We start from the raw sequence: 17,842 nt of genomic DNA, 5'->3' as shown, positions 1-17,842 counted from the left end.
CATTGTCGTGAAGTGCTACTCCAACATTGGTAGTGACATCTCATATAGATTTATGGCCTGCCCATTTCACATACCCAGTGAAATCCCCAGAAGCTCATCATAAATTATTCTCCCTTCAGTCCCTAAATGGTGCAACAGAATGGCCTGTTTTATTACAGGGCCATACTTGTCTACACCTATGGCCAACATATATGTAAAAAATGTTGTTCCACCTTTTCCAAGGAATAGTTGGCTTCCCAGGCAGAGTTAAAAACCAAGGTGGTGCTGCCATGCTCTTTTCTGCCATATTTGCAAATAAATTAAATACAACAAACTACAAACAAAATACTAAAATAATAGATGAATACAGTAGACTGGAATTAGAAACTAAAATAATTATCTAAAATAATTATTTAAAATAATAACATAGGACCAAAAAAAAAAAATCCTATTCTTATATTAGCACTTCTACAAAATTCCATCCTTTACCACACTAATGTTGCAGCTTCAGCCACAGGCAGTAATTCCTTCTTCTATCTTCATTAGCTGCCTTCTGTTCACCCCCTTCTTATTCCTCGACTGCTTCTGGATCACACAGTAAGTTTAAATGTGGCTGATGGAGCAAACATGAATGCTGTTTGATGCCCATCTCATTCATGGACTGCCTCCTGAGTTTAAAATGCACCAATCAAGTGGATAAGGTGCGGACATGAGGAACAGGCGGCTGACTGAGATTGTATACCTTGTGCAGGCTGCAAGGTGCTTATGGCGCCTGAGGAATAGACTGGCTGAGATTGTATGCCATGGGCAGCCTGTGAGGCAATAAGGGCGCTCGAGTTTAATACTCTCTCAACAGCCACCTCCAATTTCTGAGTCTCTGAGTTTGACAAACTGTATCATGCTGAAATCACTTGCATACTTCCTCTCAACACACAACAGATCAGCTCCCTGAATGCCTTAAAAGTTCTTCGGCTCCAATAAATATCAGGTTCGGGATACAATGATAACGCCATTCACCACAATCACAGCACTGGCTCACACTGGCTCATTCTTATATTTGTGAAATTATTAGGCTTCTGAAATACTTGCTCTAATAATTGACTTACAGGTTTTTATTTGTTGGACACAAACAGCATCCAGTTGGTGATGTTTCATTGCTGTCTCAGCATCATGTAAACAGCGCTTTTCCATGGGTGGAGGTTACTTCTTTGATCTCAGCCCCCTGAGCAGAGCCAGTGGTCACCAAAATCTGTAGTAATCATGCATATTCAAGGTGTATCTTCTTCATCTTTAATTGCAGAAACTTGATCTTTTACATGGGTAACCTCCAGCTATTTCTTCACAGTAACAGTTTTCTCTAGAACATTCCTCACCATCCAATTCTAATTTACCTTATCACTGCCTACCAGCATACCATTCTCAATTACATCTCCACAATTTGCCACTCGACAAGAGCCACCAATCTGCTTTATTTAAATAACATCCTTCCAGTACACAGGAGTAGGCTACTTTGAGTTTTGTTTCCCGTAGAAGTAGCTAGGCATTGGTTCTGCTCCCAGATATTGCTGACAGGACCTGCAGATTTTATATCTACCACAAAGAGGCAGATCTGTTGAACACAAGATTAAAAGAAAGGAAATTGTAATTTGGTCTAGGGAAACTGAGAGGGCTTAGAAGAACAAGAGATACTGGAGTTCATTTAATGAAAGGACAGTGCAGTAACAATGCCAACTAGATGTGGAAGTGTTCATCCCAAATGATCATTCAAACCTTAAATACCATGTTTACCCAAGACCCTATAATTCATCACATGAACCAATACTATACATTCAATGATGCACGCTACCAGTTCTACCTCTCTTTCTGTCTTTTTTGCCCAGGGAAGTGACATACATAAGCAGCAGCCATTTGAACCTTCTCTGACAGCTCAACTTAGGAATGAAAGGTTAGGCGTGGGAAGGTGGCATCCTATATTTTCAGGAAATGGAGGCTTCCATTGCAGACTTGAATAACATTGTTCATTGCTAAGGCTGCAATTGACTCTCAGGTTGCATTAGTTTTTCTTCCCTTTGTAACCTTTCAATAAGCAGTCATCATTCCAAAATAGCTGCATCCTTCTTGATTATTTATCTATCTCATCCAAATTTGTCCATTTAAGTTTATTTATATTAACAGCTTATCAAATATAAAAATAAAACTAATGTAATTTATCTTTTTCTGCAATACTGTTGTTTTATTGTTATTTTTTGTAATCCGGAAACTAGCGTTCATCTTCAAATTCAGGAAGATCACCTAAAGGACTATCTCTCTGTACACTTGTGATGTCTGAGAATTTACCCTCATTCACTGCTGTGGCTTCGGAGCCCTATGATTATTAGGGATGTAATCTTTATTCATTGTATTCATCGTCGATCTCTCCAGCAACAGGACCTCATGATGGTGACAATTGCACCAACTGCACTGAACATCTGATCCAAGGATACACCAGCTATAGTACACGCTGGAAACTTTATTGCCAGCCTGCTGAGATCTGGCCAATATTTATTTTTTCCTGCGCCAATTACTCAATAGATCTTGATCAAAGTAGACTTCTGTTTGGCTACCCAAGTAGTCTTGCACAATCTTCTCTATTGTCATATTCATTGACATTTCCTGGTTCTAAGTTTTGTGTGCTTGTGTGCTTGATTTAATTCCTGAAACATTCATCATTAACCCATCCATTGCAGATGTTAGAAATAAAAGTGATCCTGTTGGTGTTGTAGGTTTAGCAAGAGGTTTGCCTTGGAATGGCTTTTTTTTGCTGCCACTGGTGAGTACTGCTCATCGTTTGTGACATGCTTCAGGACTCACAGCCACCAGTGCTCTCTTCAGAGGTTGGAGATAGCATTTCAGTTCTTCTGTGCCCTCGAAGTTGTAATCTTTCATCTTTCAGGTCATACGCCTTCTTGACCAATGAAATTCTAATAAATGGAGACATCCAAAGATGAAAAAGGAATGCAGGTGAGTATGTCATTTTTTAACCTTAGATCCAGACAGTATTGTGTTACAGGTGTGCTCCTAGGAAGACAGAGGGTCTGATTTGGTGATGTGTTACTCCATCACAATGGTGACGGATATCCTGTCCTCTGAAATCGAATCTCCATTATTTCCTATTGGATTTAGATTCCGCAGACAGGATAACTGTCACCGTTGTGAAGGAGTAACCCATCCGCCAATATCTAAATCAGTCCCCAATCTGTTTTTGCAGCCTTTTACCTGAAGGATTACATTGTTGACCAAAGCATCTGCTTCTTCATTGACATTAAAATATGTTTGTTACACCTTTTACACATGATACTACATCATGTGGAACAGGGTTGGTTTGGCTCATGATGCAACCTTTCTTGCAGATGTCTTGTGCCAAAATCTCAAAATGCACCAAAATTTCCATCAGGCACTCTACTAACCCATGTTTGGCAACCTCCAGCATCATAGTTTTAGTAGTAGCAACACCTCTCATTTGTAGTATATAGCCATTGATAGATCTGTACTGCTCAAACAGGCATTGTAGTGTGTAGAATGCAGAGTTCCACCATGGTGGGATCTCCTCTATGAGGGCTTTTACAAGGACTCTGTCAGTGCACTTAATGATCTGCAAATGCTTCTGCACTTTGAAGGGATGGGTGGACTTAGTGTACATCTTGGAACAGTTGGTCAATATGTTGTTGACAATTTTATTTTTGAAGAGGAGGACCAAAACAACAAATATATGCAAGGTTTTCATCCTGGTGGTACATATCAGTGGATTGCTTGGTACTGAAGCAAAATCCCACCAGGAGGAGGGGTTCTTTTCACAATATTGAAATTATGTTACTGATGACCCTCCTGTACTTGAGGTCATTAAGCATTTATTTTTTAAAGAGTGGAAAGACCCTGATGAGACTATGATTCCTCAGTTTGTGAACAAAAGATACTCAATAGCTGACTTTGAGAACGATTTTCCACAAATACCAAATGTGAATACGATCTTGCCATCAATGGCGTCTGCATCTAATCTAGCTTCAGAGGACATTACACTATCTGATGTTGTGGATAAAAAGGGATGGAGGATGCACTAAAGAGATTCTAGTCCACTGGTAAGCTCGCAATTAAAGCTAATTCATAAGCAGACTACACTACTCAAGTCTTGCCAAAAGAGTTTCAGTTAATATATGACTGTTTTCAGGATAATGGTGAACCTACTGTGATTTTAGTGAATATGGAACAGTTGTCAAAGTTGTTGTTGGCTGTTTCTTTTGATAGTCTTTGGTTCTCTATGGACACAGCAGGTGCCACAATAGCAGGACGTAGGCTCTTGGGGATGTAGTCATGGAAACTGGAATCTAGCCAAAGTACTATTATCCACAAAAAGTTTATTCAGTGGTCCAAAACTATTTGGTGCGACATTTGATGACATAATCTAGAAAGTGATGATGAGCAGAAAATTCTTAAGCTCTCTGAGCTTGTCTCCAACAAAACATTGATCCTAACCAAATACACAGCACAACTATCCCAACCTCTCTCCAACACTGCCCAATACCAACCACAGAAATGACTATCTGGAAGCTGGTGCATGGTTAAAATGTTTTCATCATCAATGGATGACTAGCATTTTGAATTGTTGCTACTTGGACATAGTAAAGAACGGCTACTGAATTTTGTTCATACAATCTCCTCCTTGTGTGTTCAGGCCTATACCACTGTCAAAAGATGGTGAGAAAGCATAAGCGATGTTGGTGGAAATGCAAATGCTTCTTCAGAAGAAAGCAACTGTACCTGTTCCACTGCATCAGTCACAGGACCGTTTGCATTCCATCCTCGTCCTGGTTTCCAAGGTAAATCGGAAATTTAGACGTGTGTTGGACTTTGAAAAGTCTAAACTAGTATGCATCTGTTGAAACATTAATTCTTTCCCTTTAATTTCACAGAACAATTATCTGATCTCATTGTATGTACAGGATGCATATTCCCCCATCACTACCTTCCCTTCCAGCTAACAATACCTTTGGTTTGCAGAAGGAAAGATCAGCACTTTCAGTGCCAAGCCATCCAGTTTGGTCTGTTAACATCTCCTGGAATCTTTATGAAAGTACTTGCTCCTGTAGTCGAGTACCTACAATGTAGTGCCTCTATGTTTCCCTACCTTGATGACTGGTCTGCTTTTTTGAAGGATCAGAAGTATGAGGAGCTTCATCACTAATCGTTAAAAATGTGATATCCAACATACACAGGAGATACTGTTCATTGGACTCGGTTTAACACCCATCCGTGCTGGGTGTTCCTTCTGGCTACAAGGATAGCGATGATTCAGCACACTCTCTTGTATCACCAAGCTCAGTCCACAGCAACAGCAAAGACTTGGTTGAAGGTTCAAAGACTAATGGAAGCCACAGCAGCTGTAGTACCACGTTCTCATCTCAAACCTTTAGTAAATCACATCTTTCAACACTGGTCTTCCACTTCATGGGACAAATGGTTGTTGGTGGAGATCAATCTACTAAAGGGAGTCTTACTTTAATACCCAACACCATTCCAATTAACAACAAATGTCAGTCTTTGGTATTAGGGAGAAACCCTTTGAGATTTAGATAAGAAGGTGCTAAATACAACTTGGCTTTCTTGTAAAATGTTTTTACATCAGTGAAACAATTGGGTGAGATGAGTGCTCTGTTAGCTTATTTTCCTTATTTTAGATTTTTCCCAGATGGAGTAGAGCTTAAATTAGACCCCAAACTTGTTCCAAAGGCTCATTCTTCTTTTCATTTGACACAGGAATTGGTGCTACCTGTCTTCTCTGATACTTTTTTCAGAGATTTCAAATTCTCTAGATGTGAAACTAGTTCTTTTGATTTACCTACACCACACTAAGGAATTTAGATCTTCTAATTCTCTCTTTATATCTGTTTTTTCAGCCAGCAAGGGTAAAAAGGAAGGTACACATTCTCTCAGTAGATGGGTTAGTCAGTGGGTTAGGCATCCAAGGTCAGGCCACAAGAGCAGTCTCAGCTTCCTGGGTGGATGCTGAAGTGCTTCTATTCATCAGATGTGCAGGGCAGTGACTTGGTTGTCTCGTCACATGTTGATGAAGCACTAGAGATTTGAACTATCTGAATCCTTAACCTGTAATAAGTGGGATGAGGAGGACAAAGTTGGAGGGGTAATACTTCAATTACTTAACCCTAAATCTTCATTACACTGAGTTGTAGTCCTCTGCACCTCGGTCACCGACTCCCCCCCCCCTTTTCCTGCCTGTCACACCACCCACTGATAGGCTTGTAATATACAGGAAGCCAGTACCGCCAGGGCGGTCGGACCACCTGGCCAGAGGTGAGGACCTCCGGCCCGGAACCAGCTGTAAGATTGCCAGCGGTATTACGACTCAGCAAACCGCCAGGCTTGCCGCGGCAGTCACCCCGTTGTGAAAACCCTGGTGGTAACGCACCCAATAACAGAAACCCCCATTCCTGCGCTGGCACAGGCACCCCCACACGTCCACACACCTGCAAACATCCCCCCCACCTATCCACTCACTTGCAAACACTACCCTCACACCCACACACCTGCAAACACCCCCACCCATCCACTTATACATCTAGACACCCCACTCACTTGCACACAGACACACACCCACACTCAACAACATACTCCCTGACATACACCCACATAAACGCCCCTACTCTCATGCATCCCAATACACACACCTACTTACTCACACCCAACACACGCCCCTCCCCTCCACTTCCATTCAGACACACACACATACATACACACATGCACACCCATACCACTACACATACACACACACCACACACATGCACACAACTCCTCCCCCTTTTGGTCCACCTACCTGTCTCAGCAAGGTGGTCATCCAGGAGGGACTGGGTCTCTTTTCACTGCTAGCACCACAGCGCCCTTCAGGAAACCGCCACGCCGTATTACATATTGTTATACGGCGGGAGGAGTCCTGTGGTATGGGTGTGGAAAACGCCTCTCCTCAGCGGTCGGCCAGGCCAATGGTGTCAGATTTCCACCCAGAAATTAGTGGAAATCCGAATGAAGTCATGGCCGTCTTTGGACCACCAAAACTGGCAGTCTCTGGCACCCACAACTTCGCCGGTCTGTTGAAAAGACCACCAAAGTCATGTTGAGGGCGTGAATATGAGATTAATGGCTAAAGAAAGTCATAAGTAGGGTGCAGTGGGACCTTACACCCCTCAGCCCAAGCCCACAGCATCTTCTACAACAACCACCGGCACACACTTTGACACAAATTTGTTTGCAGAAAGGGGATTCTGAAAATAATAAAAATGTAGGTTTGTTTCCACAGGCTGGCTGACTCTATAGGAAGGAGTTTCTGTAGGGTGTGTCTTTCCTGTGTCCACAGTTGCCAGAAAATTGCTGTGAGCCATCTGTCAATGTAGAAGCTTGAAACTTTATTACATAAACATGACTGCCAGCTGTGCTGAGAGTCACCATCAGCTGGGGAAATATTCATGAAGAAATAATGGTAATCACCACAAAGTGGTAGAAGCAGCAAAAAAATGTAGCAACAGATAAGCAACAACAGAAATTCTAGTGGGGATAGTACTGACTTCTTTGCCCAGCATGCAAGTGGCTCTTTCCACATTGCTGCTGAATCTACCCTAGCAATGGGACTGGTATGCAACTGGCTCAGCTCCAGTCCTAACAATTTGATATGACCAACTCTACCTAACCTCACAAGCCTTCCACTGACATGATTTGTCTCATGGCTTTGTGCTATTTCTGTCATCTGACATGAGACTGTATTTTTATCGGCCCCTCTGACGTGGCATGTACCTGACGTTGTCCCAGATGTACTGAAAATGCATTCAACCAGATTGACTTAACTTTTACCTATTACCAATGGAAAAAAAGTGACAGAAGTTATATTTGAAAAACTACAATGAGCAGGCGGTTCTGTGCGTTTCTATTGTGGTCCGGTAAATGTCCAAAAAATGATTGATGGAAATGTATAACCAGTTCAGAGCTGCCTTATTTTGCTAGTTAGTTCAGTCTATTTCAGGCTTACCCTCCCTTGGAGGCACAGGGGATGGGGGCCCCAACCTTTCAAGGGAGCCCCATTCAGCCCAAAGTCAATGAATATGTCTGAGATGTGAGAGACTCGGAGGTCTCTCATCACGTTATGCAGGGAGGTGGGATGGGAGCATCACTTTGTGTTACGCAACTGCTTGGAGCCAGCTAGTTCAGAGGTTCACCAGGTGCTGAGTATTTTCAAGAGGTAACATGGAAGGATGGTGCCAAAAAGGCTGGACTGCGAGGAGAAACTTGTCAAGAGTATGTTGTAATATCCTACACCCCACAATCTTTTCAGTGTCACTGTGGCGGTCATTCCTACCTTGGCGGGCGGGAACCGCCAGAAGACCGTACCGCGGTCAAAAGACCGCAGCGGTCATTCTGTCTTTCCCGCTGGGCTAGCGGGCGACCGCCAAAAGGCCGCCCGCCCGCCCGCCCAGCGGGAAAGCACCAGCAACGAGGAAGCCGGCTCCGAATGGAGCCGGCGGAGTTGCTGGTGTGCGACGGGTGCAGTTGCATCCGTCGCGATTTTCAGTGTCTGCCAAGCAGACACTGAAAATCAATGTGGGGCCCTGTTAGGGGGCCCCTGCAGTGCCCATGCCTTTGGCATGGGCACTGCAGGGGCCCCCAGGGGCCCCACGACACCCGTTCCCGCCAGCCAGGTTGGCTGGCGGGAAGGGGGTCGGAATCCCCATGGCGGTGCTGCTTGCAGCGCTGCCGTGGAGGATTCACAGGGGCAGCGGGAAGCCGGCGGGAACCGCCGGCTTCCCTTTTCTGACCGCGGCTTTACCGCCGCGGTCAGAATAGCCCCAGAAGCACTGCCAGCCTGTTGGCGGTGCTTCCTCCGTCCCCTACCCTTGCGGTCTCGGACCGCCGGGGTAGGAATGACCCCCTGTGTCTTGCATGCTTTGAATTGGTGCGCTGTTGTTTAATTTCTAGTTTCCCTGTGAGGACTGATAGTTTCAGACAACCTGTCAAGAGGAGATCCAACATTTTAGCCTCCTATAAACAACACTGATAGCATGGAGGAGATAGAGGAAAAAATACTAGAATGTACCTAACTGGATCTGCTGGATTGGAATTCTCTAAATCAAGAGGTCTTCAAGCGACCTGAAAGATTAAGGCAGTCATTCTGACCGCGGCGGTCGGCGGTCGCCGCCCGCCAAGCGGTTCCCGGCGAAAGACCGCGGCGGCCATTCTGGCTTTCCTGCTGGGCCGGCGGGCGACCGCCAGAAGACCGCCGGCCGGCCCAGCGGGAAAGCCCCTTCAACAATGAAGCCGGCTCCGAATGGAGCCGGCGGAGTTGCAGGGGTGCGTCGGGTGCAGTGGCACCCGTCGCGATTTTCACTGTCTGCAAAGCAGACAGTGAAAATCTTTGTGAGGCCCTGTTAGGGGGCCCCTGCACTGCCCATGCCAGTGGCATGGGCAGTGCAGGGGCCCCCAGGGGCCCCACGGCACCCGTTCCCGCCAGCCAGGTTGGCTGGCGGGAAGGGGGTCGGAATCCCCATGGCGGTGCTGCTTGCAGCGCTGCCGTGGAGGATTCACAGGGGCAGCGGGAAGCCGGCGGGAAACCGCCGGCTTCCCTTTTCTGACTGCGGCTTTACCGCCGCGGTCAGAATAGCCCCAGAAGCACTGCCAGCCTGTTGGCGGTGCTTCCTCCGTCCCCTACCCTGGCGGTCTCGGACCGCCGGGGTAGGAATGACCCCCTGTGTCTTGCATGCTTTGAATTGGTGCGCTGTTGTTTAATTTCTAGTCTCCCTGTGAGGACTGATAGTTTCAGACAACCTGTCAAGAGGAGATCCAACATTTTAGCCTCCTATAAACAACACTGATAGCATGGAGGAGATAGAGGAAAAAATACTAGAATGTACCTAACTGGATCTGCTGGATTGGAATTCTCTAAATCAAGAGGTCTTCAAGCGACCTGAAAGATTAAGGAGGTCATTCTGACCGCGGCGGGCGGCGGTCGGCGGTCGCCGCCCGCCAAGCGGTTCCCGCCGAAAGACCGCTCCGCGGTCAAAAGACCGCGGCGGCCATTCCGGCTTTCCTGCTGGGCCGGCGGGCGACCGCCAGAAGACCGCCGGCCGGCCCAGCGGGAAAGCCCCTTCAACAATGAAGCCGGCTCCGAATGGAGCCGGCGGAGTTGCAGGGGTGCGACGGGTGCAGTGGCACCCGTCGCGATTTTCACTGCCTGCAAAGCAGACAGTGAAAATCTTTGTGGGGCCCTGTTAGGGGGCCCCTGCACTGCCTATGCCAGTGGCATGGGCAGTGCAGGGGCCCCCAGGGGCCCCACGGCACCCGTTCCCGCCATCCTGGTTCTGGTGGTGGACACCGCCAGAAACAGGCTGGCGGGAAGGGGGTCGGAATCCCCATGGCGGTGCTGCAAGCAGCGCCGCCATGGCGGATTCCCTGGGCCAGCGGGAAACCGGCGGGAAACCGCCGGCTCCCCTTTTCTGACCGCGGCTTTACCGCCGCGGTCAGAATCGCCCAGGAAGCACCGCCAGCCTGTTGGCGGTGCTTCCGCTGCCCTTCGCCCTGGCGGTCATGGACCGCCAGGGTCGGAATGACCCCCTAAATCCTTTCAATTACTTGAAAATGGACTGCTAATGAGCACACACATGAAAGAGGAGGCCTAGATAGGGTAACTTCTGAAGTGACAAAGGAATCCTTTCTCCCTACATCACACCACACTCTCTTACTTGCAAACGCAAACACTGACAGCCTAAGGATTTGTGGGGCCCTAGGCAAAGCATACTTTGGGGGCCTCCGTCTAGAACTATTTTGAATTTTATCTGTCCTAAATCATGACCAGATGATGCCAAACACTGCCTAATCATATGCTAAATGTTCACTAAAAGGGTCACATAAAAACAGTTAAAATATGTCTTGCCCAGGGCCCCCCAAATCCATAAGATGCCTCTGGGTAGAGATATTCAGTGTCAGAGGACAGGCCTAGGCAGCGAAGAGGGAGAGACTTTAAGTTATGGAAAATGGTGAAAAGGGGAATGTACAGCTTCCTAGGGGGCCCTTGGAAGATGGGGTCCTGAGCAACTAGCCACTTTGCCCATGCCTTTGACTGTCTGTGAGAGCAATTCCTGATAATGTATTAGGACTGCCCAATCAGAGTCTGCTCAGAATCCCCTGTGCAAACGGAGAGTAAATAAGCAAAACAAAGAGTTTCGGTGTGACATTTTAGTCTCTGAGGGCATTCCGTCCTGAGCACCATGCGTGATTATTAGACAACAACTTGCAGGGACCTCCAGCTTCAACACCAAGCTGTTACAGACATACGTACTTGAACATGGACTGTCAGATTTGAGATCTATTGCTGCAACACAGAGGTGATCTGTTTTTCTAGAACGCAACACAGCCACTTGAAAAAAAAGGGCCAGATATATCATTTATTTTATTTTTTTTAAATATTTTTATTGATTTTATATTTCAACATGTAATACAAATTGTCCAATTTGTAAGCTCAGGATAAATCAATACAATAACTAATACCTAAATCATATAACAATCATACCCCCCCCCAATATGCACTTCACGGAACGCTTCTAGTTTCACAGTATCCTTTCTGGCTGCACCCTGCATGGGTTTATCCTTTATTGTTTATTCTATATAGGCATACGCTCGAGGCCAGTGTGGGCCTAACACTGCATGCTTGGGTTCCCTGGGCGCTTGAGGAGGGCATCGTCCCAATTGGTATATGCAGACAACTAGCCTGTTTCTCCGCTCCTCGCGTGGCGCTGGGCCTGTGATGACGAATATTTGAAGGGGCAACTGTTTCCTGAGTGATGGGAAGGAATTATATGTGTGCGCTGTGGTGCCTGGGTGCCCTGTGGGCCTGTTTCCGAGTTGGGGAATGCTGGGAAATTTGTGCCTCGCTTGTCCCGTTTATGTGTGCCCCAGTTCAGGGAGGCTTCTCATCGTTTTTGGCCTCCATTTTTGTTACCAAATCTTCCCATGTGGAGCATCCTGTGTGCTGCCGCCCCTCACGCACCATTCTTTTTAGTACCTGGTATTCGGTGCGAGCCCAGCGGATAATTAATGAGTACCAGGATTTCAGGTTGGGAGCTTTAGGGGCCTTCCAGTGCATTGCTATTAATCTTTTATACATTAAGAAGGCCAGATCTGTAAATTTATGCAGGTGTCTTTGTTTCTTTGGTCTCTTCCTCAAACCCAGCAGGCAGGACCCAGGATCTGCCAACAGCAGGAGTCCCGTTAGTCCGGATACCTCCCCTACCACCTCCACCCAGGCCGTTTGTATATTAGGACAGAACCATACCATGTGGTAGAAGGGTGCTGAGGGTGCCCTGCATCTGGGGCATGTTGGTGCTGAATCAGGAAACATGCGCTTTATTCTGGCTGGAGAAAGATATGTTTGGTGCGTGTAATTGAATTGGGTGTATCTAAATCTTGGATTCCTTGACACGCCTCTAATGTGAGACAGGGCCTTAGGCCAGTCTACCAGTGGGATCGGGTTGGGGAGTACTGCGTTCCATCTACCCCATGCTTTCCCTGCCTGCGCCTCCGGGGTTTTGTTAAGGGTTCTATATAGATTGGATATTATTTTTGTTTGATCGCTGTGTTGTAGAAGCTGATGAATTACTGGGGAGATCTCTGGTTCCAAAGCGCCCATTCCCCAAATTTTCCTGATTTCGTGACATACGGCATGGTATGTCAGGAATTGACCCGGGTTTATCTCCGTGAGGGCCTGGAGGGCCTCGAACGTCATTAATTTGCCGTCTTCGAAACAGTCTCCTACTACCTGTATTCCTGCTTCATTCCAAATCTTCCCAGCTTGCCTGCCCGCAACCGTCCCAGCCAATAGATAATTTAGTGGTATATGTGGGGAGTATGGAAGCTTATCCGCTCCTTTTTGCACATATTTAATCCAGCACGCATGCGCGGTTGCAAGCAATGGGTTAACCAGTACCAGTTTGGAGGGCTTTGACGTAAGCCACTTTAGGAGAAGGGTACCGTTCCACTGGGGCTCTAGACTCATAAATTCGGCATGTTCCGGACTGTGGATCCAATGTTGGACCCGCTGTAGTTGTGCGGCTGCGTAATATCTCTCAAAATTCGGAGTTCCCAATCCACCATCGTCCAATGGACATTGCAGCGCAGATAGCGCCACTCGCGCTCTGCCACCTCCCCAAATAAGCCGCACTAGCGCTGTGTTTAAGTTACCAAAGAAGCTTTTGGGAATGTTTATCGGCAAGGCCGCAAAATAATATAGGAGCCTAGGCAGGATCAACATATTAGCATTTGCCACCTTGCCGGGTGGCGAGAGCGGAAGCCTGTTCCAGAATTGTAGGGAGCATTTTATGGAGGTTAGCGCCTTACCCAAGTTCCCGTCCCTTAAGTCTTCTGTGGTATGATATATGTTTATCCCAAGATATTTAAATGTTGTCGGGCACCACTTTAGGCGCCCTACCTTCGGGGGGTCTTGGTTATTGGGAGCCCTTTCTGCCAGGGGGAACACACAGGACTTCTCCCAGTTTACCACAAGGCCAGACAATCCTCCGAATTCAGCCAATAATGACATTACTGGTGGGATAGCTGCACTACCGTTCCTGATATATATCAAAGCATCATCTGCATATAATGAAATCACATGGTGCCTCCCATTCCTGATAATTCCCCACTCTTGCTCCATAAGGCGTACTTTTGCCGCTAGCGGCTCCATTGCTATGGCAAACAGTAGTGGGGATAAAGGACATCCCTGTCGCGTTCCCCTGAATATCTGGAAGCCATCAGAGATCACCCCGCCTGATTTCACCCTGGCACTTGGGTTGGAGTACAATGTCCGGACCCACCGAATGTAATTGGGACCTATTCCCATGCGGACCATCGTGGCCATCAGGAAGTCCCATTCCAGCGTATCGAAAGCCTTTTCTATATCTAGTGAGAGCACCATTTCCTCCTGAGCGCTCTTGGGGGTGTCACCCATTATGCTCAGTAATCTGCGAATATTTAGGAAGGTGTTACGCTTTGGAATAAAGCCATTTTGATCTGCATGAATTAATAAGTGCATGAGGGGAGCTAGCCTGTTAGCCAATATTTTGCCTAATATTTTGCAATCTGTATTCAGTAATGACAGTGGTCTGTATGATTTAACATCCGTATGGTCTCGGCCCTTTTTGGGAAGTACCACTATCATAGCTTCCCTTTGTGACCTGGGTAAGCTTTCTGCAATCCATGCCTCCTGGAAAACTCCTAGCAAATGGGATTTTAGGCTGGGCAGATAGGCTTTGTAGTACTCCGACGGGAGGCCGTCTGTGCCAGGCGCTTTGTTCCTAGGCAGCTGCGCAAGCGCTAGCTCTATTTCATCTATTGTAATAGGGGTTTCCATTCCTTCTCTGTCATTTTGTGGCAATTGGGGCAGGGAGGAATCCGCCAGAAAATCCTCAAATTGAGTGGCTGTGCACGATGTGCGTTTAGTGTATAAATTTGCGTAATAATTCCTAAACGTCTCATTTATTTCTAGTTGCGTAGTAGCCATCTCCTGCGCGCCCACCCGGATGGCACCGATCGGTGCTTGCTGTCTATCCTCTCGGAGTAGCCACGCTAGCATTCTACTTGATCTATCTCCTTCCGTTTGCAGCCTAGCTAAGTTATAATTGTAGTCGTGGCAGCGGAGCCTGCCATCTACTTCATTATATTTTGAGCGCATTTCTTTGAGGGCAGTACTGGCGGCCTCCCCCCGTGCCACCGCTTTTTCCACAATCCTTAGCTCCTTCTCTAGCTTGCTAATTTCCGCTTGTAAAGAGCGTCTTACTCCCCACGTAGTGGACATGCATACTCCGCGTGCTACTACCTTGTGGGCATCCCACTCTATCGCCCGGGTTGTTGCAGACATAGCGTTTGCTTCCCAATATTGGTTTATAGATTTACTCAATGATGCGGCGAATGCTTGATCTTGTAATGCCTCCACCTGTAATCTCCAAGTGGGAATTACCTGACGTGCCCTCCCCCAATTCAATGTAACTCTCAGGGGCGCATGGTCCGAGACTGTTTTTGCCAGGTATTCAGATTCAGCGATCAGCATTCCTATCTCGCGGGTGCCCCAGATTATGTCGATTCTAGTGTGGGTGTTGTGTGGGACCGAGAAAATGAGTATTCTTTATGCTCTGGGTGGCCTAATCGCCATATATCGTATAGACCCATAGCATTCGCCCAATCTTGCAGGGGGCTCACGAGCCTCCTGCTAGTTGGAGCACTCGGGTGAGCACTGGATCTATCCAATGCTGCTGATGGGGTGCTATTAAAATCCCCGCCCCAGATGGCTAGGGGCATGTGGTTAGACAGCAAAGCTGGGGTGAGAATGGTGAGAAAGCCCGGGATGCCACTGTTAGGGGCGTATACCCCAATCACAGCCATTTGTCTACCGTCTAGTCTGCCTTCCACCACTACGTACCTCCCTTCCTGATCTATTTTGTGTGCTGACATGAGGAATGGGACACCAACCGCTATCCAGATCAACACCCCTCTAGCAAAGGCTGAGTACATTGTGCCTATCATCTGGCCCCCCCACTTCGTACGCAGGTCGCGCAAGTCCCCCTCCAGCATGTGCGTCTCTTGCAGAATAGCAATATGTACTCCTAGTCTTTTAAGTCGAGCATGCACTCTAGCCCGTTTACTCCGCATCCCAAGGCCCCTAATATTCCACGTTACTATTATGTACTGGTTTTTCGTGTTGACTCGGGAAGACATCGCAAAGGGCGCTGTGGGTATATTGCTGTGCTGTGGATCTGGGCTTTAGTATTGGTCCACCTGAACTCTGCCTCTCTATTGCTTATATTTTTATATAGCGGGTGCAGGACTATATTATGTGCGTTTAGTGGTTCCGATTCTTGCACTTCTACTGAACTATAAATCCCACCCCCCCTACTTAAACCCCCTATACTGCTTACAACTGCAGTGAAACTACAAAACTTAAAAATGTATAACATAACTCTTATCCAGTTGGATTTGCATAGTGGGATTCTCATATCGTACAGATGTGACTCTTGTAAGGGGCTCACATCGTGCCGCAGACTCAGTCTGCCATTATCTACAGGCGCCCCCCTTAGCATAAATCCGTTCCCCCTGGTCCCGCCCCCCGCCATATACCACCTATTTATGCCCCCAGACACTTAGCTTAGCATTTGTAATAAAGAAGCATATTATTAAAGGTACTGTGTCCCTTCGCCCCGGCAGAGTCCCAGAACATCTGTAGGCTTATCGCGTTCCAATCAGTGTCACTGATAGTCTCTCTGTGTCTGAATGAGTGAATTATAACTCGTCGGCGGTTCTTGGGGTGAACGTCGGCCCAACTAATTCTCCTGTTATCGTGGAGACAGAGCTGATTGCGTCTGAACCCAGTTCTTCAGGGCCGCTGGCCGTTGCACTACAGCTTTGCAAATGCAGTGGCGTCTCTTTCAGGACTTTCGCTCTTTCCTCTGCTGCTTGCCAAACATTGGGCTGACCTCTGGTGCGCCGTTTAGAGCGCTTTCTTGCAGCTGCTTTTTGCCATTTCCCGTCCTCTTCTGCGTCCTCTCGGGGGTGCGCAAGGCCCTTGGCGTGGAGCCATGTCCATGCATCCTCGGGGTTGGTGAATATATGGGTTCAGTCCTCCATCACTACCCTTAACTTGGCTGGGAATAGCAGGGCATATTTTATGTTCTGTTCACGTAGGCGTTGCTTAACTTTGACGAAAGAATTACGTTGGTTCTGCACTTCCTGCGTAAAATCTGGGTAAGCGTTGATGTTCGCGTCCTCGTACTTGAACGGGCCCTTGTTGCGGAATTGTTGCAGTATTGCGTCTCGGTCTCTATAGTTCAAGAACCTGGCAATCAATGGCCTGGGAGTCTGGCCGGGAGCTGGGGGTCTGCCCGGGATTCTGTAAGCCCTTTCAACTGAAAAAAACTTTGATGGAGCCCCGTTTAGCACCTCCTTGATTAACCACTGCTCTAGGGTAATTTCTGATTCCGGTTGACGCATACTTTCCGGAAAGCCCAAGAATCTTACATTATTCCGGCGCGCCCTGCTCTCCGTTTCCTCTGATCTTCTCCAAAGCTTCTTCAGTTCCACATCCATGCGTTGAATCTGTTCTTGGTTCCCTTGTACTATTGGAGTTAGATCAGCTATCTCAACTTCAGCTGTTTTCACTTTTTCAGCTAGGCTTCGGTGATCCACTCGTAAGAGGTTCAAGTCCTGCGCGACTGCGTCAATTCTACCTTCCAAAGATAGCTTAGTGTCCAATATTGCCTGCAGTACTCTCTCAAACTGAGCAGAATGCGCTAGAAGTGTGCTTTCCAGAGATTGTAGGGATGGGCCGGATTGTTGATCTGTAGGCGTTATTGCTTGGGTGGTTCGGTCCGGATTTCTGGTTGACTTGGCTCTGCCGGCCATTTTAGCTGTGTTGAGATTGCCTTCCAGGCCGCGACAATTGTTCACTTTTACTCCTCCTATTCCGTTGTTTTAAGCTTTTACTGAGTCGCCTGGGCCTGGAGTACACAGCCGGCTTTGATAGCGTTAACTTAGGCAGCCAAACATGGGGGCTTAGACTTGTTCTAGTTTGTTGTGGCGTGGGTGCTCAACCATGAGTGCTACAGGCTACTCCAAGTGCAATGATCCGGCTGCAAGTTCATGCAGGGCTGTACACGCTGAGGGAGGACGCTCGCTACTTTCGGTGTGGCGGGAGGGCCTGGTGCCAAAGGTTCCTTCAGGAGGAGGGGAAAGGTGCTGGGCAGCTGGGAGAAGCGTCGGCACAGGAGGTAAAGCGCGGGCCGGGGCGGCCGCG

Source organism: Pleurodeles waltl, chromosome 7, assembly GCF_031143425.1.
Source record: "Pleurodeles waltl isolate 20211129_DDA chromosome 7, aPleWal1.hap1.20221129, whole genome shotgun sequence".
In the NCBI taxonomy this organism is placed as follows: Eukaryota; Metazoa; Chordata; class Amphibia; order Caudata; family Salamandridae; genus Pleurodeles; species Pleurodeles waltl.
This window is presented reverse-complemented; position numbering follows the sequence as displayed.